The sequence below is a fragment of the Orbicella faveolata genome, unplaced genomic scaffold (assembly GCF_042242905.1).
Source record: "Orbicella faveolata isolate gen_17 unplaced genomic scaffold, um_ofav_v1 contig_37, whole genome shotgun sequence".
Lineage (NCBI taxonomy): Eukaryota > Metazoa > Cnidaria > Anthozoa > Scleractinia > Merulinidae > Orbicella > Orbicella faveolata.
This window is the reverse complement of record NW_028301566.1, coordinates 1,106,931-1,115,292: the sequence shown is the minus strand read 5'-3', so window position 1 is coordinate 1,115,292 and position 8,362 is coordinate 1,106,931.

The window sequence follows — 8,362 nt, the reverse complement described above, 5'->3', positions numbered from 1 at the left end:
TAAGATATACCACAAGGCCTTGCGAATGGGCGGCGATGGGCGTTGGGCGTTGGGTGTTGGTTGGGCAATTTTTTCTCTCAACCTTTAGATTGTGTATGATTTTTTTGGTGGGCAATAGCTTGTGGTCCTTACGCAAGATTTTTTTTAAAGATCAAAAATAGGGCCTGCGTAAACTCTTGTTCTTAGGCCATCGTAGCTTGATTATGAATCAAACTCGTTCCCAGGCCTTTGCCATGTCTGTCTGGGATTTTCAAAAACTTTGAAAGGGTCTCTTTTAAAGGTGAATGTTGGCTAGTTTACGAAACGTCAAGTTCTGTATTTAAATGCGTTGGAATACAATGTTTAGTACCTAGATAGCCTTAGTGTTTACATTAGACAGACATCATGTGCACTAAAAACAGGCGTCAAAAAACACGCAGAAGCGATCGCAACAATGGATAAAAATTCCTTATTGGCCAAACATCATTTGTTTCATCAACATCTTTATCTATGTAGTTTTTATTGTAGGTTTTAGCTCATTTTACATTATTACACTTTTTAGTTTTTAATCGTTTTATAGCTCACTTTTGTAATGCGCAGGTGACCAACAAAAAATACATTGCGATTACAACAAATAAACTACTTTCTTTTACTAAAAAATGGTCCAACTCAGTTAAACAATTAACTATTGGAGGCTAGCCGTGCAAATACAAATATTGCTACTATCCATTTGTAAGTAACGATTAAATTTATCAGTTTGTAAGTAATTGCATTGTATCGCGGCCGCGACAAAATCTGGATCGGACCGGATCACGGATCGGATCACGGACCGGATCACAGACCGGATCACGGACCAAATCACGGACCGGATCACGGACCGGATCACGGACCAGATCACGGACCGGATCACGGATCGTATCACGGACCGGATCACGGACCGGATCACGGACCGGATCACGGACCGGATCACGGATCGGATCACGGATCGGATCAAGGAAAAAAAAATTCAAAATTCAAGATTCAAAATTCAAAATTTTGTTGAGCAAATTACACTAGAGTGACTACTGTGAGCGGAACGTTTTATTTAATTCCGGTGTGATATTCCTTTATTCTTTTATAATATCAAGCCAACTGGGAACTGGTCACAGATGAATTTTTTTCAGGCTGTTGGGTTTTTATTGCGATGATCAATCATGTCTTCATATCTTTCTCAGCAGTTCAACTATATGATATTTCGTATATTCACTTGCACTCTTCACCATCTACGGGTATATTACGAACTCACAATGTGACCAGCTCCCAGTTGGCTTAATAGCTCAGTTGGTAGAGCACTGCACCGGTATCGCAGAGGTCGTGGGTTCGAATCCCGTTCCGGCCTGAATTTTTTTTTCAGGCTTTAATTTCACAACTGCTCAAGTTGTGTGTATAATTGCGATGATTAATTATGTCTTCATATCTTTCTCCGCAGTTCAGATAAATGATACTTCGTATATCCACCTGCATCAAAGGTAAACTGTCATAAGACGAGTCAGCATGGTAATAATAGGACGAACGTATGAATATAAACACTAAAAAATTAAACACCTGATGATTTCAAACAATTTCCGTTTCTGAGACAAGTCTATACTTTTACAAGATGTGAGTTTGGAATGCGATATTTCGCACTGGAATAAAACGAAACAAACCATTTGTATTTCAAGGAAATATAGCTGTTTTACAAAAAATTATAGGAATAACATCGATAGCGAGAACGATAACGCAACCCGAGAATAAACAACATTTTAGGAGTTACGTCACGATGGGTCGTAAAGAGTTGCCTTTAAATAGAATAAAACCTTAAAATGATCGTGTTCTAGGATAGAAAACACTTAAGAGTGAAGAACACTATCAAAACGGAATGAGGATCGTTAAGGATGGCAAAGATTAACGAGGACTGCAAATGACGAACTTGAAAAACTAGGCTAGTTTTTTGAAGGTGCGCAAATCGGGACGTACTCCTTTAAAGCAAGTTATGCATGTCCTTAAGCTTTCGTACGTAAGTTTTCTCATTAACTGTAACGCCAATTGTAACGCTCACATCTGACACGAAAATGTAGCCGAGAATTAGCCACTGATACTAACAACAATTTCAAAAACGAGAATGGGAGGGTCACGCAAGCTTCGAGCCAACTAACGTTAAAATATAACTACATATGCCTGTTCATTACAATTTAAATTCGTCGTAAATTAGGTGCTTATGTGGCTTTTTAAATGACCTCTTGTCATTCTCTGTAATTAACAGGTCATTGCGTTAAATTCGGGATTCTTATTTTCATTTAACACATTTTAGTTTTCCACTTTTATCTTTATTTATTATTATCTTATAAACGATTTGATCTTTTTTGGATTTTTTTTTCTTTAAAACTTTGTTGTTGTTTTTTTCTGTGATCCGATCCGTGATCCGATCCGTGATCTGATCCGTGGTCCGGTCCGTGATCCGATCCGTGATCCGGTCCGGTCCGATCCAGATTTCGCCGTAGTATTAGTATGGTTCTTAGTAGCATAAGTATCGTTTTGTTAGTAATATCGTATTGTAAGTAGTTTCATATTTCTTTAAGTCGTTTTAGTACCGTATTATTAATAGTATAAGTTTCAGTTCATAAGTAGTATAGTTTAGCTAGTGTGTTGTAATTTGTTGTACGTGAAATAAATTAATTTATATTTAACAAATGGTAAACGCCATAGCGTGCACTATTGAGTTATGGACGCACGCGGGAGGTTGCTAAGCACGAAAGAAGTGTAAGAGTCGCACGAGGCGATAGCCGAGTGCGACTCTAGCTTCTTGAGTGCTTAGCAAACGTTCCAAGTGCATCCATAACTCAATAGTGCACGCCATGGCGTTTACCATTTGTTTTATAACATAACATTGAGACATTGGAAGAACAGAAGTCCTTTCATTGAGCTACATCACAAAAAAATGTTCGTGTAGTCTTGCATGACAAGAGAAAACAAGCGCGAAAATTTATTCATGACAACCGACTGCACACCAGTAACTCGATAAAGTTTCATCTTCAGACAACTGTGAAGACAATTTCGCATTTCTGGCAGAAGGACGTCAGCCATTACTTTGGAAACAATGTCTGTCAAAAGATTTACTTTGTAAACATTAGCACACACGTCAGCAGCGTACACCCATGGGCAAATAGTAGACGCTAAATTAACCAATCAGAACGCGCGCTTTGCTTTAGTTATGTTATACATATATATATACATACATACATACATACATACATACATACATACATACATACATACATACATACATACATACATACATATATATATATATATATATATATATATATATATATATATACTTCTTGAACTTGAACAGAATAAATTTATAGAGCGCTCGACTCTGAGAGGAGCAGTGTAGATAATAAACAATGGTAGCAAGACTTCAATTCATCGTTTTATTAATAAAACGATGAATTGAATTCTTGCTACCATTGTTTATTTTATATATATATATATATAGATAGATAGATAGATAGATAGATAGATAGATAGATAGATAGATAGATAGATAGATAGATAGATAGATATAGGTTGAATAAACAGAAGAAGATGCGAACTTTTCTCGTAGGAGGTCTTTAATTTAAGTGGACGTTTCGCCCATTCGGGCTTCTTCAACACTAAGAATATCAATACTCGGAATGTAACGACTTATTTTTATCAAATTTTTTACCATGCCTGGCTACAAACCAAATATTTTTAGAACTTTTCTCTTTCTTATGGAAAAAAGGAAAAAGACAAGATAAAGAGAACAGTCATGTACCAGCCCCTTGCGATCTTTGCGCCTAGCCAATGTAATGTAGAAAACACCAGCCGAAGGCGAGTGTTTTCCTCAAATGTCCGGAGTAATTTATCACAGTGTAATACACGGCTTAGTCTTCTTCATTTGCTTTATGATATAGAGGTAATGTGGCGAAAAACAATAAAACTCGCATTTTCCATGTTTAAGAATCTGATAAAATATGGGTTTTCGACCAATCAGAGCGCACGCAGGGTCCTATATGTATATAAAGTTGTATAGGCAATAGTTTTTGAGACATGAGCAATATACAATTAGCGCGCGCTCACGAGCGCGTGCACATACACAACAGATACAAAATTAAATGGTGACTTTTTCTAAACGGCTTGGCTTGCGAGAGACAAATCGTAGTTTTTTCCTCGGAAACGAGTACCGGGGCCTAACGATTTTTTTATTTAGTTTGAATGGAAAGATCACCTTCTTTCCATACAGTGAATATGGTCCAATTCCTATTGCAGAGTAAAAAATTATCAAGAAAAATGAGAGCATAGAAAGCGCTCGTAAAAGATAATATGTGGCCCCAGAACACTGCGTGCTTGGAACAAATTGTATCCCTGTCGACTAAATATGAGTGCCCTTATTGTGAAACGTACATCAAATTGCTCCTTAACATTTATGCAATACATCCGTTCTTGTATTTCTCGCTTAACTTGGTGTCTATTTTTCTGCTCTCTTAAAGCGTAAGGTGAATGGTTCAAATATAACCGTTTCTGAAAACAGAATTATGGGGTTTATTGAAGGTCCTCCTGCTCCTAAACGAATATGGGGACCCCCCCTTTTTTATTTCAAATTATTAAGTTCTCTTGATATAAGCAGCCAACAGGTAAAGTTTGAATCTATTGTGAGTTCTATTTCGATGGAATTACCTTAAATTCCCATAAAAAAATTCCATTCGCAGGAGATCTAATCAGCCAAACTCGAAAAGTAAAACGATGAGAAGTCAACAACAACAACCATTTTATTTTGCATGATACATAGAATATCACTCAGCAAAAGAATACATTAAACTTAAATAAGCAAAAAAACTACTCAAAATAGTAAAAACTAAACGAGCTGAGTAGTTACAAGAATTATTAAAGACTACCACAAGGCTGACACAATGTCGTATGCAGTCGAACCTGTATTAAGCGGCACCGTATTAACCGGTCACCCTCTATTGTACTCTATTAAGCGGTCAGTTTTCAAAGTCCCGAAATTACTTCCCTTAATTACTGTAATTTTGACCTGTCACCTCTATTAAGAGGTCGCGGTCACTATTTGCGAAGTCCCAACGGTACTTTTTCTATTGTCTTGACCTGTATTAAACGATCACACAGTATCAGTTACAGTCGAACCTCTTTTAAGCGGCCACTGTCGGGGACGAGACAACTGGCCGCTTAACAGAGGAGGCCGTTTAATAGAGGTTCACGCGAAAACAACGTTGGGCGTGGCCCAGTTTTCAGTTTATCAAATATAGGTACAAACAAATGAAAGTGGAGAAAAAGTAGAACAATATATGATGGTTATAATATGGTCCATAACGTTAACGAAAGCCAAAGAAACAATTACGCTTACAGACGCGACGTGTCTGTCAATCCAACACTGGCTCGTGTGCTGTACAAACAAACTAAAACGCTTCGAGACTTTGTTTTGTGACTGTTTTAATCAAATACGGCTGAAAATGTGTTTTTACAGAATTCCATATTGTCATTCTTTTACCTTCATCGATCTGGCTAAAAACGTCCAACTTCAAATCTTCCTGGCTGTTTAAAAGAGGAATGAAACAAAACAAAATCACGCTTGGGACGGCAATAAGCTGGCTGCAGCCGCCTAATAGAGGTGGCCGTTTAATAGAGGTTTTTACTACATTGTATAGCTGACAATTTTACCGGGACTTTGGCCGCTGGCCGCCAAATAATGGCTGGCCGCTTTATAGGGCGCCGCCTAGTAGAGGTTCGACTGTACTTGTTCATACAGTTTCAAATAATGTAACACATGAGGTACAACAATCAGTTGGGCGATAATCTTTTTTGCTTGTCTCTAGGTCTCGGATCCATAAAGCAAAACTGACTTCGCGTTGGAGCTAAAGATCCTTATCTTCGTGTACAGAGAGATCAGTGAACTTTAATCTCCATATTGGTCCGTTAATATGGAGAAAGCAGCTTGTGCCTTCCTTCACCTGGCCGCAACATCTTCCTCAGTGCCACCCGTGGTAATGATAAGGCTGCCCAGCAATATCGGTATGAGAAGGCTAAGTTGACTGTTGAGCTAGATTAAAAGATCAATTGTATACAAAAGGTGTTAGTTTTCAAATAGGAATCAAACGCGAGCAAAAAATAAAACGTGCACCAAGACAATTATAACATTTTAGATTTTCTTTAATATCAACAAAGTTTATCTTCATGCAAAGTGACAGAGAAAAGAAAGAAATTCGTTCGGAATATTTAAGCTTTGTTAAATATACTTAGAAAAAAAAATCAATAGTTTATGACCTATTTCACCAAAGTAATTCAGCACTGCAGGGTACCTGTGGGATCATGAGCGCAGAACTAGGTAAATAACCCAATGACACCTGGAGCTTTTTGGCAAAAACGCATTTTTTGGACATTTTGGACATTTTTAGCCTAGGTATGAGGTGAATTAGCTCCAATCTACTCAAAAAGTCATTTCCTTTGCTCGAAGGAACGGAAATTTTCAATAGCAACTTCCAGCAATTTCTAATGTCTCGCGAACAACGCCGTCAAATTTGACTTGGAGTGCCTCGAGACTACGACCTTAGCCTTGGACGTTTCTGCTCTAAAGGTCCGCCCGACACAAGAAAACATTGCCCACGATCGCTTCTTACGGAAACTTGAAGAACATCTCTGTATCAGCAATTCCCATCGTTGGACATCAAATAACTTTACAGTTCACAAGTATCAAGGCTGGCACTAAACTCCAAATGAACAGTCAAACAGATCACAAATGCACTGCCACTAATCCGAAGATGATTACCCTTCCAAATTTTTAGACTTCTTTAAATCCAAATTTTTAAACTACGATGAGTTCCGCACTAAACGAGGGAATACCCAGAAAGAACTTCGAAAAGTCAAACAAGTTTAGACATGTAAAAATTAAATAACAGAAAGATAGATTCTGAAGCCAACCAAAGATTTGTGAGTGAGAGGATTATCGAATGGTCCTATTTAATTTAAAAATGCTCGCAAAATTTGGCCTTTGCTCGAACTGTTCGCAAAAATTAGATGTGTGCTCTCTTGGTCGTGCTCGCGAAATTTTTGCAACTGCTCGCATGCTCGGATTTTTGTAAAAATTCTCTGCCGTGTAGCAGAAGAATAATTTGCATCTTGCAAACAAAACAAGGAAAAGTTGGGGAAACATGCAAGCGCTATATGAATGTTTTTGGAGACATGTTTCCTTGTTTTATTGAAACTGACAGGCGTAAGAATTATCCGTGAAAGGCACCCCGCAAATGGATGAAAGTAATCTAGAGTCATAATGACATGAAGAATATTACTATTACTATTTGACCTTCAGAGCCTGTCAGAGGCTGTCCAAGCTGTATGGCTGCAACTGATTAGATCATGGATGCCTCCAAATGAAGCTTCATTGCGTTAAATCTTTTTCAGTCAATCAGTGGGAACTGACACGGTTTGCCGATCATCGAGACCGAAGCTCGAAATGCTTGGCAAACTAAATGCCACGTTGTGTACATTTCCTAAGAATTATGTAACCCAAAAACATACTTTTTATATCACAACTCCGTTAAGTCTGGGAGCTTTTAACTTCTCGTGGTGTGTTCACAACGTCAGGAGGTAGGGTAATCCTAGTGTTAGGGTAACTCTACTTCCTACCTCCTACCTCCTACCTCCTACCTCCCTAGTGCTATGGTTACCCTAGCACTCCCACATTTCTCATTTTTGTTTTTGTTTTTGTTTTTTTTCATGTACGTGTTTATAAGGCAGGTAGGTTTACCATGGCTCTAGGGTAGCCTAGGGCTCCCTTAGCGCCAGGGTAACTTGCCTCATAAACGCTCCAAGAAGCAAAATATGATAAAACACCAGCAAAACAAGTAAATTGTGACTCAAGAAACATCGTAAGTATTTATTCACATTTTTTTTTTTTTTTTTGCTTTGGATTGAAAATGTTTCAAATAACGGCTTTTTGTGACCGCAATTTTTGAAATAATGTTAGTCGCTACTGTGTCCACTGTCGCTAAAATATTCATTGCAAAATTGTTTGTAGTTTTGCTGTGAAATTAATCCCAAACTAAAGAAGAAGAACTATCTGGGATTTAAATTGAGCGTAGAAATTGAAACGATTTGAGTGGAACTGAAAAAGAGAAAACAGGTTTTGGCAATACAGTTATTATCGGTTGCGTGTGTTAAATTTTTAACTTAACTTTTTTAAAGTCCTCGCTGCTCGCAAGGCAAATTTGATCACTGCTCGTGCTCGCAAAAATAAACGCACTGCTCCCATGCTCGCAAATGCGCGCAAAGACCATTCGATACCCCCAGTGAGGGCTTTTATTTCGGTCTCCTGAAATGACTAATT